Source organism: Geotrypetes seraphini, chromosome 6 (genome assembly GCF_902459505.1).
Source record: "Geotrypetes seraphini chromosome 6, aGeoSer1.1, whole genome shotgun sequence".
Lineage (NCBI taxonomy): Eukaryota > Metazoa > Chordata > Amphibia > Gymnophiona > Dermophiidae > Geotrypetes > Geotrypetes seraphini.
The window spans coordinates 133,659,621-133,682,136 of record NC_047089.1 but is presented as its reverse complement, the minus strand read 5'-3'; the positions used below and the strand labels follow the sequence as shown (position 1 = coordinate 133,682,136).

At 40.1% G+C, this 22,516-nt stretch overlaps 1 long non-coding RNA gene across 1 annotated transcript in view; it reads left to right on the top strand.

Moving 5' to 3' along the window:
• Positions 1–356: 356 nt before the first annotated feature.
• Positions 357–22,516, top strand: part of LOC117362377 — a 54,441-nt gene continuing 32,281 nt past the window's right edge. Inside the window, exon 1 of the long non-coding RNA XR_004539871.1 lies at positions 357–391. This is a non-coding gene — a long non-coding RNA (uncharacterized LOC117362377). The remainder of the gene's footprint in view (positions 392–22,516) is intronic.

Sequence of the window (22,516 nt, the reverse complement as noted above, 5' to 3'; positions counted from 1 at the left end):
GCCACTGGGCAGCAGAGGGCACCATGTATTTGAGAAGGACTACAAGTCCCAGAGTGCCCTACACCAGTGTTTCCCAACCCTGTCCTGGAGGACCACCAGAGCAGTCAGGTTTTCAGGATAACCCTAATGAATATGCATGGAGCAGATTTGCATGCCTGGCATCTTCTTTATATGCAGATCTCTCTCGTGCATATTATTTAGGGCTATCCTGAAAACCTGACTGGCCTGGTGGTCCTCCAGGCCAGAGTTGGGAACCACTGCCCTACACTACTTGGCTCAGTGCTGAGTCAGAGGGGCAGGTCTCAGGGAGGAGTATTTCTGCCCAGGCTTGACTCAGAGAGAGGTCCAAGGAGAAAGGAGAGGTCTGAGGTAGACACAACATTTGACTGAGGTAAGCCAAACTTCCTTTATGAATTAAGGCAAACTGTACAGAAATAAAAAGTGTTTTGTTCCTATGCCACTGTAGTGTGGTTTCAGTGTCTTGACCCTTCCACTCCAGGTGGTCTGTTACATGCTAGCTGTTCCTCAACTTCACTCCTTGGACCACCTCAGCACTACAATATTAATTGATATTTATCAGTTAAGTGTCTCTGAATATTGGAGCTGACCCTGTCAGTGTGGTACAAGTGGTGTTACAGCTAGGATGGGATTTGTATCTGGATGCTCAAGCCTGGCATGCCACCTAGTGGTAAATGTAAAATCCCCTTAGAGTACAATACACTTGGGTTTGGCTTCTAACAGCCATCTTGCTCACGCCCTGACTGAATCTGCAAGCCCAGCCTACTTCTTCCTTGTTCCTTGTTCTGACTCCTAGATTGCAGGAGGCTTTTCTCTAAGCTTACTGCCTTCTAGGCTTTCAGAGTAAATGAACATCTTAGGTTTTTCCTTCAGTACTCTTTCCTCTGAATGACCATATAATAAGCTCATGCCTTGCCTTACTATTCACACAAAAATGGCCTCTAGAACTCAGATGCCTCACCCCTTCTTTCTTTCACACAAAATAAGAGATCAAACAGTACATTTGGGCTCACTCATGAAAGGATTCTTGGTGCAACTCCAATTTTATCTTTTCCCATACCTGAAGACTTCTCATTACCGGGTATAACTCATCATTTTGAAATGCTAGGCTGGGCTACTTACAACTCACCAGGGAATTCTCTCTTAAACCATGTTCCTGCCTACTCATTATGGTGACCTTCCAAACACCTGCTCAGCAATAGCCTCAGACTTCCTATAGTAGACAATATGCTCCATTTCCTTCCCCATATTCTCTACCTATTTCCTATGGAGATCTCCTCAAATCCATAGCACTGCTACCTTTCTCTTATGTCTAAGATCTTCCATGCTTAACTGTGGATAAAGTTCTACCTCTGGCTGTTGCTGGAACTTACTGCCCAGCTTGCCTATTTAATGAAATTTCCCTGTTCTGGGAGCATTTCTCTTTCTGGGAGTGTCCTTTCTCCATGATAAATCCTTCCTTTAAAGGGCTGTCTGCTCTTAGGAGACCTGATTGCTAATTAGGGCAGTTGGGAGTCCTTATGGCATCATGGGAGATGTAGTCTTTAACCTTTCTGCTGCTGTCATTTTCTTCTGTCTAGAGAGGAGTTTTTTCCACAGCTCTCCCTTGGTTGCTAGAACAATAGTGAAGTTCTCAGTCTGTAATGATTAGAAGAGAAACTTAATAATTTTCAGCTATCCTGCCTTTTCTGTCCTTGACTGCTTTACAGGTCTTAAAGGGAAAGTGCCATGAGTTTTCCTTCCTGCCACAGGTTCCAGGCATAATCTTCTAAGGTAAATAAGGTAGGCAGGGCTGGATTTAGATGAAAAGAGGCCCTAGGCTATTCCACTTATGAGGCCCTTTCACCTCCCATTTTTAAGTTTGTAAATTACATGAGAGATAATAAAATACATCATTACTGTGATATATATCAATATGTTAAATGAAACATGTTGTTATTGGTACTAACCTTTATAAAAAATGTGACACGGATAATAAAAAAAAAAAGTCAAGAACACTTATTTGGACATTTATTCTCAGCACCATATATAGTACTTGTAACAATAACTAATCAAACATAACACACAACATTGCCCCTTCCTATGTCCATAGTGCCCCCAGTGCGTCCTTCCTCACCTCCCCCCTCCCCCCTCCGATGCCCACCTGCCTCCCATCCCCCTTCCATTGAACACCCCTCCATGTCTTCCTGCCTGCCTTCCATTAAACCCCCCATCCCCCTCCGATGCCAGCCTGCCTCCCATCCCCCTTCCACTGAAAGCCCCCACCCCACCCCCGATGCCAGTCTGGGCCGCCCTGTCCTGACGGATCCATGTTTTGCCTCTCTCCCCGCTGGGCTGGGCTTTGCCCAGCTATTTCTGGACTAACGTCTTTCCCTCCCTGATCCTCCTCCCAGGGCGAGAAAAAGAAAGGGAGAAGCCGAGTCGGTGCCCCTTTGCGGCCGGAGCCGGTTCCGATCCTGAAGCGTAGAATTTCTCCTTATTTTCAGTTCAGTGTTTTAGTGTTCACTGTTTTTAGAATAGTGTAATTTTAATTTTGCTAACAATTTGAATGTAGGCCCCTCTTGATCTTGAGGCCCTAGGCTGAAGCCTAGTTAGCCTATAGGAAAATCCAGCCCTGAAGGTAGGGAAACTTTCTAACAAGGGCTACTGCTGCTTGTAGTCCTACTTAAAGAGCTCATTTGCATCTCTTAGATAAATTTCTCAGAAAAAGGTATGAGGGGCGTTCAATAATTTATGTACCTGAGTATGAAAGAAAGTAACTAGTGTGTTGAAATAAATCTGTACATGTTGTGACATGTCTCAAGGTTATTCATGCACAGTTATGGCTCAGTGTGAGTCTAACATTCCAAAAGATAGGATGTCAGGAGAGTCCTTGTGTGAATCAAGTAAGAAACTGCTAGATTTGGAGCACTGTTCAGTGATAAAATTTATCAGAAAAGAAAGGGAAAAGTCAAAGGAAATCCATTAATTCATGACTGCAGTTTATAGTGAGTCTGTCCCATTATCCTACAAAGTGACATTTTGGAGCAAGCAGTTTAAGTGGGGTAGAGAGCCCATTGAAGATGACCCTCACTCTGGATGGCCTGTGGAAGCAACTGCCACAAAAATGTGCAAGAAAGTTGAGGATTTAATTTTGTCATACAGACAAATTAAGGTTTCCCAAATATCTGAAGAAATGGGCATTTCAGTAGATACAGTTTGGTAAATAATTCATGCCCAAAGCATGTCCAAGGTTAGTGCAAGATGAGTTCCAAGAATGCTGATGCCATGTCAGAAGGCCATGAGGCTCCAGTACTGTTAGGAGACCCTGGAGATGTTCCATGAAGACCAAGTTAATTTTCTTCATCGTTTAGTGATTGGAGATGAAACTTAGATCTATCACAGAGATCCTGAGTCCAAAATGGAGTAAATTCAGTGGAAGCACAAGTCATTTCCCACTCCAAAAAAGGTCAAGAGAGAAAAATCTGCAGGCAACATCATGGCAACTGTTTTCTGGGATGATGAAGGACTTTTGCTTCTGGAGTTCATGCTAAACAAGACAACCATAACTGGAGAGAGTTATGCCAACACAATGATCACTTTGCGGGAGTCAATCAAAAAGAAAAGACAAGGAAAACTCACAACAGGTATACTGCTGCTTCACAACAATGCACCAGTGCACATGTCATGACAATCACAGGCTGCCATCCGAGAATGTGGATTTCAGTAATGGACCCACCCACCCTACAGTCTTGACCTAGCTCCTCAGATTATTTTCTGTTCCGAATTTTGAAGAAATCTCTCCATGGATAGCAGTTTTCAAGTGATGAAAATATCAAGGAAGCTGTGATGTCTTGGTCTGAAGGTCAAACAGAATAATTCTTTTCAAAGGAGTTAGTCATTGCAGGAAAAGTAGATGAAGTGTATGGAGTGCTCAGGGGACTATACTGAAAAAACAAAAATATTTTGAAAACTCTTTTCCTTCCTACTGAGGTAGATAAATTTCTGAACGTAGAAACATAAAAACATAGAAACATAGAAAGATGACGGCAGAAAAGGGCTACAGTCCATCAAGTCTGCCCACTCTACTGACCCACCCCATTAAGTCTGAGTGCTGATGACTTAGTTCCTTAGCTCGACCCTCGTAGGGATCCCACTGGATGTCCCATCTATTCTTAAAGTCGAGCACCTCTTACTAATCCCTCAGTATTTTTGTGGGTTAGTATATAGGCTCCTATATATGTAGCAAAGCTTTAGTTAATCCCTATAATTTATTTAATTTATTATATGGAAGATCAATCTGAAATCTATTATTAACTTGCGTATATACTGTTCAGTCAAACCTTGGTTTGTGAGCATAATTTTTTCCAGAAGCATGCTTGTAATTCAAAGCACTCATAAATCAAAGCAAATTTCCCCATAAGAAATAATGGAAACTCAGACGATTTGTTCCACAACCCAAAAACTTTAATACAAAATACTGTATATACTTGTATTACAAGACCGCTCATTTAGAACAGTTACTATACTCCCACAGTGTCAAAGAGATGATGTGACGCGTGTATACTGTATGTACTTGTATTGCAAGACTTTGCTTGTTTAGAAGTCACTACACTTTTGCAGTGTCAGCGAGAGACGAACCATCGGCTCAGTTGTGATGTGTGTATACTGTATGTACTTGTATTGCAAGACATTGCTTGTATATCAAGTTAAAATTTAATAAAATGTTTTGCTTGTCTTGCAAAACCCTCATAAACTAAGTTACTTGCAATCTAAGGTTTTACTGTGGCACTGAATGCATTTTGTTAAAGTCACCCAGTGAAGGCCTTGCGGCACTTTGCTTCCTTCTCTCCATCAGGGCATAAATCATTGTCTAATAAACATTCTTTCAGGGAAGTAGCAATAAAAAACTACCTCAGTGGACCCAGGCTTCAAATGCAATACAACTTATTAAAAACTTTTAGCATTTGACTTGGTAAAATATGTAGGTATACTTAACATTCTGTGCAATAAGGTTTTTTGAGACATATTAAAACTTACCCTCCATAGCATAACATTATTATTAATTTAGACATTATTCAGTATAATATTCATATTAGCTGCTGGAAAATTCTCTGTACTAACTGTCCCAAAGGAAAAGGACCACTTAGTAGGAGTATTTTATCCCCTCTTAGCCAACCATCAAGATCATAAAACCTAGGGTTACCATATTTGTGAAGTAAAAAAAGGACACATGACCACGCCCCACCCCTGACCCTGACACATCCCACCCCCAGCCCCACCTTTCACCCATTTCCTTAGTCCTCCTTCCCATTTTCTGTATCCTTTTTTGTGCTTCTCTCTTTCTCTCCCTCCAACCCCCTTGGGTGCTTCTCTCTCTTCTCCTCTATACCCCACAGGTGCTTCTCCCTCCAACCCACCCATGGGTGCTTCTCTCTTCCTCCCTCGCAGATGCTTTTCTCTCTCACTCCCGCTATGACTCTCCCATGCCTCTCACCTACCTCCTTCTCAAAATTTAATCTTTGGGCTGGCCGGTCAGCAGCAGCAGTGAGGTGAGCCTGCTGCCATCAGCTTGCCCCGGAAGCCTTCTCTCTAGAGCATACTGCCTACATAAGAACAGGAAGTCTCTCCAGACAGGCTGCTTCCAGGGCAGGCCAATGGCAGCAGGTTCACCTCCCTGCTTCTGTTGGCTGTCCTGAAGATTAAATTTCAGTGGAGCCGGAGGTAGATGGGAGACAGGGAAGCATATCCTAGACAAGGGAGAAAGCTGCCCAGACACCCAGACAGTTCTCTAAAACAGTGGTTCCTAACCCTGTCCTGGGGGTCCACCAGCCATTCGGGTTTTCAATATATTCCTAATGAATATGCATGAGAGAGATTTGCATATAATTGAAGTGACAGGTAAGCAAATCTCTCTCATGCATATTCATTAGGGATATCTTGAAAACTCGACTGGCTGCTGGTCCCCCAGGACAGGGTTGGGAACCAGTGCTCTAAAAAGAGGACATGTCCAGGTAGATCCAGACATCTAGTAATCCTAATAAAACCCCTTTCTTGCCCATTCTGAACTGCAATATCATGCAGCCCCATTATGACCCCCAAATCATTATGAAGTCCTTTCTATAAGATGAAGTCTTTTCACAGCTTCAGTATGAAGACCTCTTCCATTGAAGCATTTAGACCCATTTTCCAGGCAACAAGTCTCAGTAACCCTTGCCTCTGAACCTCCTTCTAGCCCTACAGAAAGAATCTCTATAATTTTAGAGTCCTTCTACTACAGAGTTGATATGCAAATCTTTCTTTTGGCCCTGCTGCAGCTCTCCTTCATCACTGAAAATTATGATTCCACTTTTATCTTCTCCTGGCTTAGGTCTCCCAGGAATCAGTCAAAATTATCTTTCTCAGATTCTTTCCCTCTTTTATTCTAGCATGTTCCTCGAATGAGAAGAATGCCAGTTATCATACCTATGGTTTCCTTAGTGATGTTACCAAGCTTCCAGTAAGCAGAGTTTTTATAACTTGGAATGCACACTAATTTAGCAGAACTGTGGCACTCATAGAAACAGGTTTCCAAAGACCTAATGAACTCCTTTGCAGTTTCATTAAGAGACTAATTTCTAGTTCTTTAAAGGTTTAGACCACAGATTGAAAAATCAGGCACAAAAATGTAGTGAGAAAAATAAAAATGCCTGCAAATCAATTTGCTAACACATTTTTGAAAAGTGCAATTTGTGGCTGAGGCTTACATTTTCTGTTTGGAGAGATATTCACAGAAAAAAAACCCTGAATAAATAAAAACAATTTCAAATAGCATTGTGGGGACTATTGCACCAGGGGCTGAAATAAAAAAATGAGGCTGTTATTTTTAGAGAATGTTTCTTGTAAATAGTTTTTAGATATAAGCAGGTCTTTTTTGAGGGGTACTCAGGGGTATTGAGTATCACCTCCTTTTTCCATTGCTTGATAAAAATGACCCATGATCCCCAAGTATTAATAAAAGAGCTCAGTTTTGCATATGGAGCATGGGCAGATTATAGGAGTTCCTAAAAGTTAGGTGTACTGTTATAGAATACACCAATCCTCAAACAACTTAAGTGTAGGTATTTAGGTCTGGTTTGCATTGGTCTAAAAATGGATGCGCCTAAATGTTACTCATATGTACAGGTGCTAAGCATGAATCTACAGTCCTCGTTATTTGGCGGCCAAGAAAGCAAACAAGATAGAAACATAGAAACATAGAAAGTTGACGGCAGAAAAGGGATATAGCCCATCAAGTCTGCCCACTCTACTGACCCTCCATTAGGTCTGGGTGCTAATGTCCTAGTTCCTTATCTTGACCCTCGCAAGGATCCCACGTGGATGTCCCATTTATTCTTAAAGTCAAGCACGCTGGTGGCCTTGACCACCTGTACTGGAAGCTTGTTCCAGTGATCAACCACTCTTTCTGTGAAGAAATACTTCCTGGTGTCACCATTAAATTTCCCTCCTCTGAGTTTGAGCGGGTGTCCCCTTGTGACCGAGGATCCTCTGGGAAAGAAGATGTCGTCTTCCCCTTCGACACGTCCTGTGATGTATTTAAATGTCTCAATCATGTCCCCCCTTTCCCTGCGTTCCTCTAGAGTGTAGAGCTGCAATTTGTTTAGTCTTTCTTCATACGAGAGACCTTTGAGCCCCGAGATCATCCTAATGGCCATCCGCTGAACCGACTCAACTCTAAGCACGTCTTTACGGTAATGTGGCCTCCAGAATTGCACACAGTATTCCAGATGAGGTCTCACCATGGTTCTGTACAGTGGCATTATGACTTCAGGTTTGCAGCTGGCAAAGCTTCTATTGATACATCCCATCATTTGCCTTGCCTTGGATGAGGTCTTCTCTACTTGTTTGGCAGCCTTCATGTCTGCACTGATGATTACTCCCAAGTCTTGTTCTTCTGAAGTCGTAGCTAGTGTTTCTCCATTCAAGGTGTAAGTTCTGCATGGATTACCGCTGCCGAGATGCATGACCTTACATTTCTTAGCGTTGAAGCCCAGCTGCCATGTCGAGGACCAGTTTTCCAACGTAAGCAGATCCTGCGTCATACTATCCTGCAGATTGCTTTCACTCACTATATTACATAGTTTGGCGTCATCTGCGAATAGTGTTACTTTACCCTGAAGCCCTCGGGTCAAGTCCCTTATGAATATGTTAAAAAGCAATGGGCCCAGGACTGAGCCCTGTGGCACTCCGCTAGTCACCTCCAATGTCTCCGATGCTAGGAATTATTTTAAAAAGGGATGGCTAACAAGACTAAGAATGTTATAATGCTTCTGTATCGCTCTATGGTGTGACCTCACCTTGAGTATTGCATTCAATTCTGGTCTCCTTATCTCAAAAAAGATATAGCAGCACTAGAAAAGGTTCCAAGAAGAGCAATCAAGATGATAAAGGGGATGGAAATCCTCTCATATGAGGAAAGACTAAAAAGGTTAGGGCTCTTTAGCTTGGAAAAGAGACGGCTGAGGGGAGATATGATTGAAGTCTACAAAATTCCGAGTGGAGTAGAACGGGGACACTCGATAAAGTTACAGAGAAATACTTTTAAAGCCAATAGGAGGAAATATTTTTTCACTCAGAGAATAGTTAAGCTCTGGAACGCTTTACTAGAAGTTGTGGTAAGAGCGGATAGTGTAGCTGGTTTTAAGAAAGGTTTTAGACAATGGAAGAAAAGTCCATAGTCTATTATTGAGACAAACATAGGGGAAGCTACTGCTTGCCCTGGAACGGTAGCATAGAATATTGCCACTCTGAGTTTTGGCCAGGTACTAGTATCCTGGATTGGCCAACGTGAGGAAGGGCTACTGGGCTAGATGGATCATTGGTGTGACTTAGTAAGGCTATTCTTATGTTCTTATGTAGTACGGTTCCCAAAAATGTTCATGAAGTGCAAAATTGTGAATAACAAAACATCGAGTTTATGGGAAAATAGAGGTTAAATTCCAGCAGTACACACGTTGCCTCAGAACTGCAGAAAGAATAGGATTAGGTTCCTGCATGGGATAGCACTTGAAGAACCTGCAATTCACTCTTTGGACGCTTGGGGGACATATCTGGAAGCAAAGTCTAGCCATGAGGTGAAAGTGAAAGCTGTTTTTCTTATGTGCCATTCCACAAAAATGAGAACACAGTGGCACAAATGAAGAATATTTGTTGTATTCAGGGCGGCTGCTATTTTCTTAGATACAGGTTCAGGAGATGTTCCACAGGTGAAGAAAATTCCTCTCCTATGCAGAAGAGAAAACTTTCCGTCCTGGTGGTTGTTAAAATAAATTGGACACAAAACGCTGTGTGCTTTAATGAGCAGAATATTTGAGTTTATTTAAGAGATATAAAGTAAAAATAATATAAGAGCATTCTTTTGTATCTAAGGGGAGGAGAGAAGACCTGTTAAAATTCTCCTGAAAACTTTTCCTCACAAAGGGAAGTTCTGAAATACTATACATTTATACTTTCCCTGACATCATTCTATAGCATTAGCATATAATGGCCTGACTTAGCATACAATAGTTAGACTTTCCTAAAACATCTTCTTAGCATGCATATCCTGTGCCTAGTACATTTACAAAAACATATATATTTTTAAATGTAATTATTCAATTAACCTCTTGTATCTTGGAACAAAAGTAAAATACAATGTAAAGTTAGGCAAATTCACTTGTACATTAAGCTCAGTAGGTAACAGTATTTCACTTTTTTCTCCTTATGACTTCTGTACGACCCTTATATCTTTTGACCTATTCAGATAATAAGCTATTTCTGTATAGGTTTGCATCCTGATCTATAGAAAGCAGACATCCTTTTGCTTCCCTGTACAGGATCAGGTTTCCTGATTTTTTTTTCTGGGAAACTTATTACACCTTGTTCCATACATTCTCTTGTACTTTTTCTTATGATTTCTCCCTTCCTATATCAGATACAAAAATAACTTCTAAAATCTCCTGAGTGCAGATTATTAATCTTTAATTACAGTGTCTCATGTGTTTTCACTAAAATCCTCATTTTAATTCCCAAACTTTAATATATTCACTTAGGGCTCCTTTTAGAAAGGTGCGCGCTAAAATGCTGTGTGCACCAGCCGCCACCGCCTCCTTTTAAGCAGGTGGTAATTTTTTGGCTAGTGTGCGCTATAGCGTGCGCTAATCTTGTTTCATGCGCTAAAAACGCTAGCGCACCTTAGTAAAAGGAGCCCTTAGTTTTAATTTATTCACAAAGCCTAGTATTGTTTTAATCCAGCAACTCAACTTTCATATCACCTGCCATACCTGTCACACCTGTCACACCTGGAAATTCCAGAATCTCTCAACAGTTACAAATGATGAACCATGGATAGGCAAAATCACACATTGTGAATGTAAAGAGAATGGAACGGTATAACTAGAAGAACTGGAATAGACTAAATTATAATTTTTGGTGGAATTCCCTTTGTCACATATATAAAATGGAAAGATTTATTGCAATACAGCAAGGGTGTTTTAGGAAATTTCAAGATGTGTGGAAGCCATTAACAAAATATTGTAATGATTAGTTGAAATTTTTCCCTTAAATTTACAGTTTCAATTATGAGGGGGGAGGGGATAATTTTATTATTTTAGATTGTACAATGTATGTGATTATATTATAGGAAGGGGTGGGAAGGATGGGTGATAACAGCATATTATTTGTTATCTTGATGATTATTAAGTGATATATTTATGATTAATTTGTCTTAACATATTGATACAATACTAGGAATCACTACAAAACCTTGTGAATCACACTGAAATCCTAAAAAACTAGGCTATAACATGAGTCCATACACAACCAAAAAGGTTGCATTGAGAGATTATTGGGAACTCAAATGCTCACAGGCAAATAACTAACGAGTGAGCTATCATCGGTCCTTTACACTTTCATTGTGTTATTTTATTCAAATAATTTTAGTTTTGTTATGCAATTATTATACTTTTATATTTAGAATTAATAAGGTACTTAGCTCGGGTGTAGATTCTTAACCCGGGCCAGCTGAAAATAGGACGACGGAAGATCTCCGTTTCGCTCTCAGCAGTGAAAGAGCTTCATCAGGAACAGTGCAGAATAGAAACCCTGTTTATTTCAACGGCACTGCAAGGCCGAATGGCAAACTTAGTTTAAAGTGCCTATAAATTTCAAAGGCGCTGCATGGCTGATATATCGGACTTGATTAAAAAATAGTCCGAGAAGCCAACTTTAAACACTAGAAGGGCGTCTGATGTCACTTCCGGACTTTGTTTAGTTGGAAATGATCCGGTGTTGGTATTCTGCACTGTTCCTGATGAAGCTCTTTCACTGCTAATGAGAGCGAAACGGAGATCTTCCATCGTTCTATTTTCAGCTGGCCCAGGTTAAGAATCTACACCCGAGCTAAGTACCTTAATAATTATAAATATAATAGTATAATAATTGCATAACAAAACAAAAATTATTTGAATAAAATAACACAATGAGAGTGTAAAGGACCGATGATAGTTCACTCATTAGTTATTTGCCTAGATGTGATCAATGGGCATATAGCTGTATGCACTTGAGATCCCAATAATCTCTCAATGCAACCTTTTAGGTTGTGTATGGACTCATGTTATAGCCTAGTTTTTTAGGATTTCAGTGTGGTTAACATACTGATACACTTATTGTATGTTTGAAAATGAATAAAGAATTTAAAAAAAAAATGATAACGGACTGTATGGTGAGTGCCTTTTATAGACTCATGCTAAGTGCTGTTCTGGTTGATGCTGATTTTTCAGGTACCATATATAGAAGTTGAGGCAAAGCGAGTAAAATTACTCTAATGCTTCAAATTTTCACTAGAGTTTTCGGTTGACTTTTTTAATTTTCCAAATCAAAACATTCCCTGTGTCAAAGGTGAACGGCTAATTATTTTCTGTTGCTAGCTTTGCTTATTCTGGTACAATCCTAATCAAATTTTAAGTGTGGCAATATTGATCTCTCAGAAAGTGATTGGAGCTTGGCATTTCTTCACTGTCTGACCTCCTTGCTTTTGATCTGTCCTTGTCACATTTTAGTGTAGATAAAAATGTGTGCTTTTACCCACATTGAAGAAAGAAATAATCAATGTGCTTTTTTTGTGCAAGTAATTATGTGCTTATCTGTGTGAAATGCTTAGATTATTGGCACAACAGTAAAGACCAACTAATAGAGAATGACACAAGGATAAACCCCATTCTGTTCCTGCAAACTCAAATTCCATTGCAGTAGTTCCACTATTTTTGATAAAAGACAATTGCTTGTTTTTAATACAAATGAGATTTTATACTGTTGCAGGGGTTTGGGGTGGGGATGGAGTTTGAGTTTGCATGGATGGGTTGGGGATGGGGATAAAGGGTCTGATTTTCTATAGTGTATGCTAAAGGTAGGCTGTGTGTAGGCAAGTAGCTGAAGTGGTGCTTATTAAGGAAAAACTAATGCTCGGCTGATACTCAATATAAATAAAAAGAATATATTAAATAATCACTCAATTATAAATAAATAAGGTGCTTATAATCATACAACTGTTCATAGAGTTTTCTGCTCAGAGAAATGGAAATGATAACAGGGATTTTCCCTGTTATCTCCTCCATTTCTCTGAGCAGAAAACTCTATGAACAGTTGTATGGTTATAAGCACCTTATTTATTTATAATTGAGTGATTATTTAGTATATTCTTTTGATATTTTTTCTAATCACTCTCGTCTCGATGCTTTAGAGAGGTTCTTGCTCCTTTTTGTTTACTTGACCGTCTCAATATAAATAAGCACAAGGTGAGAAATAGTATAAGATTTTTATTACACAGTCCAGGAAAGCAGCATGCAAGTCTAATATCAGGCAACAGCAGTTCGATGAGATGGATGACAGGTATGCAGAGTAAGCCACTCCTAGGTCCATGTTGTTATTGTGGTAGAATTGGTAGGGTCCCATAATCTGCTCCTGGTAGGAGAAGGCAGGCTGAAGAAAAAGGAAGATAGATTGAGACAAATTAGGAGTTGATTGGTGAGTTTTAGACTGTCTTTTACAAAGGTGTGCTAAATCTATGCATGCGCTAACTACTAACGCGTCCATAGGATAACATGCACACATTAACCTTTAGCACACGCTAATGGAGCCTAAACTGTACTGCTTCAGCGTGTGGTAAAACCTAATGCCTGCATGTTATCCTATGCATGCATAAGTAGTTAGCGCATGTGTGGATTTAGCGCACCTTTGTAAAAGACAATCTAAAACTCACCAATTGACTGTTTTCTCAGAAAATCTTGTATAACTACACCCTTCTGAAGGAAAAAAAAGTGTGAAACATGTTAATATTGTGAAAATGTAGATAATTTATCACAAGAGCAAAGAAAGGTTGCAGTACATCATTCTCACCTATTCTTTCAGTTTAGGGATTTGAGCTTTGGTCAGGTGCAAGCTGTTGTGCTGAACCCAGTTTGAACAGACCTGTTCTGGCCTCTGGAAAACACAAGGGGAGTCATTAGCCACTCTGAAATCAGGAGAAAAAGTTAAGACAGACATCTGTGGCAAAAATAACAAACAGAAGTCTTGGGAGAATATGTTACATCACAGTCTCGGAATAACAGCTAGAATGAACAGAAGCAAAAAAAACAAACAAACACTGTTCCTTTTTTATAATAAGGATGCCTATCAATTATGACTCTAAAAAGATTTACCTTTGGCTCTATGAGGAAAAGCACTGTTTCCATCTTCCCAACATCATAGGTTCCACATATTCATGTAACTTGCATATCCATTTTACTGGCACCAAAGTTTCAAACATCATGGGCTTTTTTTTATCAGCCAACACTCCTGGAACCAATTTTTATCACACTAGTTCTCAGACCTGCTAATGACCCTGTGGAATGGAGACAGTTGTGGCAGATATCAGTGGGAGAAAAAGTTAATGGAGAATCACCATAAGCAATATTACAGAATAGGAGTCCCAAAGAAGAAATCAGTTCTACCTGAGCTTTTATCTAATAAAGACACCTAAGTAGCTAGCAATATATCATTCTCACCTAGATTTGTTATCTTAGCTGCTAGCAAGGAGTTCCTGAAAAGATGAAAAAGGTTAGACAAACATCCCAAAATTGCAAATTACTATAGCTGCTAATGGTCCTGTGAAATGGAGAGAGTTGTGGCAGATATAGGAATGAAAAGGTTAAAAGATAATCAAGAAAAATAAAGTTTCAGAAATCAGCATAAGCAAAAACACAGAATAGGAGTCCTAAAAGAGAAAACACTGCTCTGATGGACCTTCTTATACTAAGCAAGCCTAAGAAGCGTCTGACATCATAGGCACTGTTTGGACTTCCCACCAGAAAACTTTCAAATCTGATTGGGCATGCTTTAGGTGTGGTTTGGGCAAACACACCTGTACTAACTTTTAATCAATTCCTTCCCTTCTCAAAGCTTTTACTAGAAGCCATTTGTCATCTGCTTAGTCTGTAGAGGCTCTATTACCAAATTATAAACGAAGTTCCCTCTATAGCTCTATGCCTCAAGGCGCTGCTTTTATCTTCCATACGTCAGGGGTTCAAGTCTTGAGTGTGGTTATTAAATATTTGATATTTATTTTTCTACCAGAAAATCTTCAAACTCTTTGGCCATTCCTTTGTTTAAACATATTTGAGTTGATCTTTAAAATGATCTGCAGCAATTTTCAGATGTCTAAATCAGCCTGTTTTCTCTCATCCTAAACCCCCTCCCCCACCCCAACACACATGAAACCACAACCAGCCAAGCTGAATATACCAACAGGAATGTCTCTAGGGTACATCTCAAAAACATGTACCTTCCTTCAATACTTGTCCAAGCCCTCTGAAGTTTTAAGTAAACTGTTATACCTGTTGCCCTGTGTGGATATTGCATAGAAGGAAATCCATTCCTACCACAATGGCTTGTTGCAGAGAGAAGATGAATGTATCTGATGCATCTGTGCCTGCAAAGTCCACCACTTATGAGAGCTGTTAGGCTGCTGTTAAAATGAGTGAATGTGAGAGTGGGATTTGAACCAGGGAGCTTCAGAAGATGGACAAGAAGCATTAACCTGGCGAGCCCAAATGGTATCTTGCTGTCAGCTGAGAAGTTTCCTTCCATGACAGCTTAGGATATCCTAGCCATGGGAAGGAGAAAATAAGTTTGTCTGGAAAGGGAAATGTGCTGATAAAAACAGCAAAGTCCACCACCTAGATCCTCTTATGACAGCTTATAGTAAGCTGTTAAAATTAGAGAAGATGGGATTTGAACCGGTGAGCTTGAGAAGATGGACAAGGTGCAACAAGGCGCATTAACTTGGTGAGCCAGAAATGCTTTCTTTGTGGTGATTGTGATATGATAGCTAATCAGATGATACATAGGCAGGTCAGTCAACTATGATATGACAGGGCAGTGAGCTCCACCTGAGTAGAATCTGTTGTAGCACAATGTGTTAAAATCCTGGGCTGTTCATACAGAGGTTGTGAGTTCAGCACCCATCGCCTATTTTAATTGTGGCATACTACCTTGAAGGTGCAGCTTGATGATCTCACAATGAAGTCAGCTTTGTGAAGCTGAAAAGCTCCATTTTGCAATGAGGGAAAATGCATGTTAAGGTCTGTATCTGTTTTTTCTCTTTTTAAGCGCTGAGAAATGAAGTAATGTGTGCAATAATGATATATTTTTCATGTTATTTCTTTGCTCTCAAGAAAGAGCTGATTGCTCCCTATGGATTAAATTTAGATATAGGATGGGTTTCAGGTCCAAGTTTATGACATCATGGATGTTGTCATTTCCGGATAGAGGTAGAATAGCCCTATAAAGAGTGTAGTTTTCGGAAGCATTTCTCAGTTCTCTCTGATACTTTAGCCTTCCGGGTTGGAAAAGCTGTGACATAGAAACATAGAAACATAGAATATGACAGCAGAAAAGGGCCATTGGCCCAACAAGTCTGCCCTCCCCCTTAAGCACTTCCTCGAAGTGAACCCACAGGTTTATCCCATCTTTTCTTAAAATCGAGCACGTTGCTGGCCTCAACTACCTGAAATGGAAGATCATTCCAATGATCAACCACCCTTTCAGTGAAGAAATACTTCCTAATATCACCATGAAATCTCCCACTCTTGATTTTTAACAGATGCCCTCTTGTTACCATAGGTCCTGTAAGGAAAAAGATGTCTTCTTCTACCTCAATACGTCCAGTAACATATTTGAACGTCTCTATCATGTCTCCCCTCTCTCTGCGTTCCTCGAGAGAGTATAGCTGCAACTTACCTAGACGTTCTTCATAGGAGAGATCATTGATCCCTGAGACCATCCTAGTGGCAATTCACTGAACCGACTCTATTCTCAGCTTATCCTTTTGATAATGTGGCCTCCAAAATTGAACACAATATTCCAGATGAGGTCTCACCATGGACCTGTACAACGGCATCACAACTTCAGGCTTTCGGCTGACAAAACTTCTTCGGATGCAACCCAGCATTTGTCTAGCCTTGGATGAAGCTTTCTCAACCTGATTGGCAGTCTTCATATCTTCACTAATGATTACTCCTAGGTCCCGTTCTGCCACAGTTCTTGTTAAGGTCTCACCATTTAGGGTGTAAGTTTTGCATGGGTTTCCACTACCAAGGTGCATAATCTTACACTTTTTGGCACTAAAACTCAGTTGCCAAATTGTGGACCATTGTGACTTGGTATGTGATTCAGTTTTTGATAAATTTGGAAAGAAATTTAAACTTATAATCTAAAACTTAATATATATAGTGGTAACAATTAGAGAGAAAAAAATACAATTAGCATCATGTAGTTTTAACACAAGTTTTTTATATATTTGAATTAACAGTGTTCCCTCCTGATGAAGAGCTGAAACTTGAATCGGGGGGGGGGGGGGGGGTGAGGGATTTTAACATGGCTATCCAGTTAATTTGAAAGCATGTTTGAACATGTTTGAGCACAGGCACTTTATTTCATCTGTGGTTATTGATTATCCAACCATCCGACAATTTTAGATAAGTAGTTTTTAATTTTCACCGTCAACAATATAAAATGGTTGGGTCAGGGACTTTAAAAGTGATGATGGTCCCTTCAATAGCCGCAGTTTGGTGTTATCACTAAACAAATGGTTAGAAGGTCTGAGCACTTTACAAACAAAAAGTATATCTATTTATTTATTCATTAAGAGCTGTGATTAAAGAAAAGAGGTCATCTACGCTGAGACACTTACCCATAAATTAGGCGTCGTTAGGGGCAGAGTTTGGGTGTTGATTGAGATAGGTGTTGGTAGGTGTCTATGTTAGGCGCTGGTATATTAGGCCAGAAAATCCCTCGCCAAATATACCAGTGCCTAAAGTTATGACACCTACTGCTGCATATCCTAATATAGGCACTGCTAGGAGCAATTCTACAACCAGTAGCTAACTTTGAATGATATGCGATAGGTGCCATTTTTCCTTGGCACCTACCAAGTTAGGTGCCATTTATAGAATCAGGCCTATTGACTATCTATTTCAGTAAAGATTACTTTTAAAATTCTATAGGGCTCATTTTCAAGAGAAAAACATTCAAACAATGGTATAAAGTGACATTTGTATGTTTTTCTTGCTAAAATGTCCAAATCACTATTTTCAAAACCCATATTTCAAATATTTTTCTAGGCTGTTCATCTAAATTTCAAGGTGGTATGTTAAAAACGTGTTTTGGGTGGGCTTGGACGTTTTGCAGCGATAGTGCCAATTGAATATTTAACAAAACTTCTAGGGCACTATTTAGATGTTTGGGGCTAGACCTGTTTTAAAAATGAATAATGACCAAAAAGGAGGCCAAACTGACCAGATGACCACTGGAAGGATTAAGAAATGACACTTATGGGAGGAGTCTTAGTTATCTGAGCCAATCAGGGCCTTAGGCCTCTCCCTGGTACATCCCAGAATGCACTGGGAAAGGAAGGCACGCCATTTTAGAATGGTGGGCCTGCCAGCCGAAGGGTGTAAGTATCCCTCTGGCTGGACTTTCTATTACAGAGGTACGCAGGGGGGGGGGGGCAGGTGTCCTGATGACTTAGGGGTGCCAGGGGGCCCATAAGTTTGGGGGAGTGGGGGGATCTGGAGGGGAATTGTCACCACTTGGGGGATTTGGGAACTTCTGAGCGGGTGGTGGTGGCAGGAGGGAGTGGGCATCCCTACTACCATGGTACTTCGCGTTGGGGGGAGGGGTATCGGCGGTTCCAGTAGGAAGGAGAGAGCATCCCTCTTGCCGGGGGACTTCATGGGGAGGTGGGGTCGTCAATTCCAGTATGAGAGAGTTGGCATCCCTGTTGTCGCGGGACTTCACGGGGCGGGGGGGGGGGGAGGTTGGCGGTTCCAGCAGGAAGGAGTGAGCATCCCTTCTGCTGGGGGATTTCACGGGGAGGAGGGCCTGCCACAGCCGCTCAGCTGATCATGGCAGGGGGATTCCCTTGCATCTATTTGAAATATAGGCTAGCATTTGTGTGGCCTACATTTCAGTCATCTGTTGCTGCCCTAGGAAGAAGCCTAGGACCGCTTAAGCTCACCCAAGACCACTTCCAGGCAAAACCACGCCTAGCCCTGGGCAACCTTAAGTGTGCTGATGCTTCTCCCTCAACAGCGACAAATGCCTACAGTGTAGGCTTCCTGCCTCAGGGTTTTTGTTTTTTAAAAAAAGTTTCCCCAAAACATCTAAACTCAGACATCTTATTGGAAATGCCCCTCCATGTCTTGTTTATAAGGCATCATTTTTGAGTTTTCCTAAATATCTTTCATATAAACTGCGTAGGAAATCTGTGCGTGCATCAGCACTGTCTGTTTCAAGTTCCTTCTTTAAGTTCTACCAAACTAACTTCTACTTGTAACAGAGCTTTTTCTTATGCTGAACCTTTCTTATGGAAACCTGTACCTGTGTGCTGAACTCAGTAGAATTAATACATAATTGGGTTTCGTAAGGCTTTGAAGACATGGCTCTTTGAAACAAGCTTTGGCAGTGTGGTTATTTAATTGTGCTAGTTTATAAATGGCAATGTACTCTGGATTCAATTGCACAACTTATTCATGGAGATGTATTAGTTTTTAATGGGTTGTGGTTTTTTTTTTTTTAGAAATATGTTGCCATTTTGATTTGTTTTTATTATTAACTGCTTTAAAACTTTATTATATAAAGTGGTATAGCAAAAAATTCAAAATGAAATCTAAACTGTAGGCATCACTAACCTGCAGTACTACAGTGACTCCAATAGTAAAGGAACAATGCAACTTACAATCAGTCTTGCAAGCTGTGTTATTTTTTTTTCTTCAGTAACATCTGACCAGTAATGCAGAGCTCAGTTCTCCTAGACAACCTTTCAAATAAAGCTGTAGTCCAGGTCCATTCTCTCTCTCCCCCCAGCAAAGATCCCATTGCCTCCAAATGTATCCCTAGCTTCCTTAAAGATACATTAGGTATGAAACATTCAAGCCCCCTCACCCATTGTGACCCTCTAGGACTTCCTCACTAAGTCCTCCCACTCCTTCCATAAGATCCTCAGTCTTACCTGAAGCATGCCGTGGTGGTCTAACTATGTGGGGCAGAAGCAATGCCCAGGTGCACATAGAAACATAGAAACTGACGACAGAAAAGGGCCACGGCCCATCTAGTCTGCCCACACCAATGACCCACCCTTACCTACCTCTATGAAGAGATCCCACGTGCCAATCCCATTTTTTCTTAAAATCTGGCATGCTGCTGGCCTCAACTACCTGCAGTGGAAGATCATTCCAGCGATCAATCACTCTTTCGATGAAGGAATATTTTCTGGTGTCACCATGAAATTTCCCACCCCTGAGTTTCAGCGGATGTCCTCTCGTTGCCGTGGGCCCCCTGAGAAAAAAGCTATCTCAGGAGGCTCACGGCAATGAGAGGGCGTCCGCTGAAACTCAGGGATGGGAAATTTCTGCTCGGGGATGAGGTTGTCTTATAAGGGCTTTTGGTGACTGGGGATTACTTCTGTCCCCATACAACAATTGTCTCAGGTAGCCTAGGAAGGGTATATGGGACCCTTTTAAGGGTCCAGAAGACCAGTAGACGTGGGTTTAAATGTTTCATACTCTACAAGGGCAATTTTATTAAGGTCACCCAGTAACCTTCCTCTGGACTGACTCTATCTTGTTTGATCTTAAATTCTTCTTCTTTCCTGGCCTTTAGAAAATCGTTAAAAACTCACAGTTAACTCATTTTCACACCCAAAGGGTACTGAAGATACATGGCAATTTCTCATTAAGGAAGAGGTAACTGAGCAATGTTGGGAACAGATTTGGACTTCCATTCACAAATCACTAAGATCGGCAGCAATTAAGTAATCTTTTTTTGTGTGTGTGTTTCATAAAGCCATTTGGACGCCTTATAAATTATCCAAAATTAGTGGTGATAAATCTGATAAGTGCTGGTCGATCCAAAAAGAGATTGGAACTCTAATCCATTTATTATATGCTTGCGATCACATAAATGAGTATTGGCTTCGTGTGTGGGATACCAACAGTACTTTGCTGAATATAAAGGAATCACTCACATTAAACATAATATTGTGGGGACATTTTGGACTTAAACAAACAATATCCGATAATATAGCAAAATTACTAAGAATTTTGATCAATTTGGCTATTAAAATCATATTGCAACACTGGAAGGATGCTTCTAGAGTGGAATAGATAACTTGGTGGAACACAGTTTGTATAAATTTCAAGTTTCAAATTTTATTTTAATTTGATGAGTCGCTTAATTTAATTTTTACTAAGTGAGTTACAACATAGAAAAAAAAAATAATTATTTTAATATAATTAAAAATTTTTAAATAATAGTTAAGACCAACAGACATACTGCCACGTATGAGAGATTTAATGCTCTAAAAAAATTTACTAAAATATGGGAGCCATTGGAGTCTTATAGTCATGCGCCTATTAAACCATAACGATTTGTTTGATTAAGGTGTACATCCATACTGTCCTTTTTGATATATTTATGGAAGTATTAATGATCATTAACAATTTTAAATGTTAATCTACTGTTTAATTTGTTTGTTTGGTTGTTTTTATCTTTTGTTCATAGGAGATCCAATATCTAATACAGGTAACTTTTTTGAGTAAATTTTGGAGTTTTGAAATTTAGGGCTCCTTTTACAAAGGTGCGCTAGCGTTTTTAGCGCACATACCAGATTAGCACACGCTATAGTGTGCGCTACGTGAAAAACTACCGCCTTCTGAAGAGGAGGCGGTAGCGGCTAGCGCGCTTGGCATTTTACCGTGCGCTATTCTGCTATTCCGCTAACACACCTTTGTAAAAGGAGCCCTTAGAATTTGAGATTGCTGAAAATAATGATAATTTGATGTACTGAGAAGGCACTCTGGCTAACATGGTAGAGAATAGTGACTGGATCAAGGAGAACAATGTCCCAGGGAAGGCAGGTATTGGCATATATAAAGGAAGATCCAGGCTAATGTGGGTCATTCTACATACAGTCATCTGCATATCTACTACTCTAGGCATACTAGTTAGAGAGTGAGTTTGTTGGATGAGATGAGGCACTGCCTAAATGGAGTAGATGAATTATGCAGAACTGTCCTGGAACAATGGTAAAATAGTTTGAATAATGGAAAAAAAAGTTCAATGATGGCCAGGAAAACTTATGCCTAAACAATCAGAATAAGAAAGAGAAGAAAATAATGTGAATTTTGTTAGGTTATTAAATGAGAATTTAGCAAAGACTAGGTGCACTGATGTTTGCAGAGGTAAAGTGAAAATCCTTAGGTTTTTCTCCCTATTTGTTTTCAGGCTTTTATCCATGAGTGCTGTTTTTTCTCCTCCCTTTTTTTTTTTTTTTTTTAGCTTTGAACAGGCTTTAGTTTTCCGCCTTTGGTTTCTTTCTTTATTTTCTGGACATGTGGGCTGCATCCCTCCTCCCACTTTTTCTGTCCTAGTACTGAACAGAATTTTTCCCACATTTACTTTTTCTTTGTTTAGCTATTGAGTTAGATGTTAGAGTTAAAAATTTATAATAATTATATAAGAATTAGTGCATGAATCTGGGCTCAGGTGAATGAATGTATGAAAATGAGTGTGCATAATATTTAAACAGAGTTAGGAAAGAAAATACATACACTTCATCCTCCGTATTCACGGTTTCAGCAATTGCGGTTTCGATTATTCACGGTTTTTAACTTGCTACCTCCTCCCTCCAAATTACATCAACTTGCATATAGAAATCGCTGATTCCCAGCACTTTCTTCACCGTGTTTTGCCTCTCCTTCAGGAACAGGTCAGGTCTCCCACCATGATATTGGCGGTTTCACCATATTCACGATGGTTTTTAACAGAAAACAGTGAATAACATATGAAAAAGTTATTTGTGTTTTTTCTGTATTCACGGGTCTCTAAATCCTCTATCACAGCGAATACGGAAGGAGAAGTGTATTTTGTATAACTTTTAAACTACTATTGCAGAAGAGACTGGGTG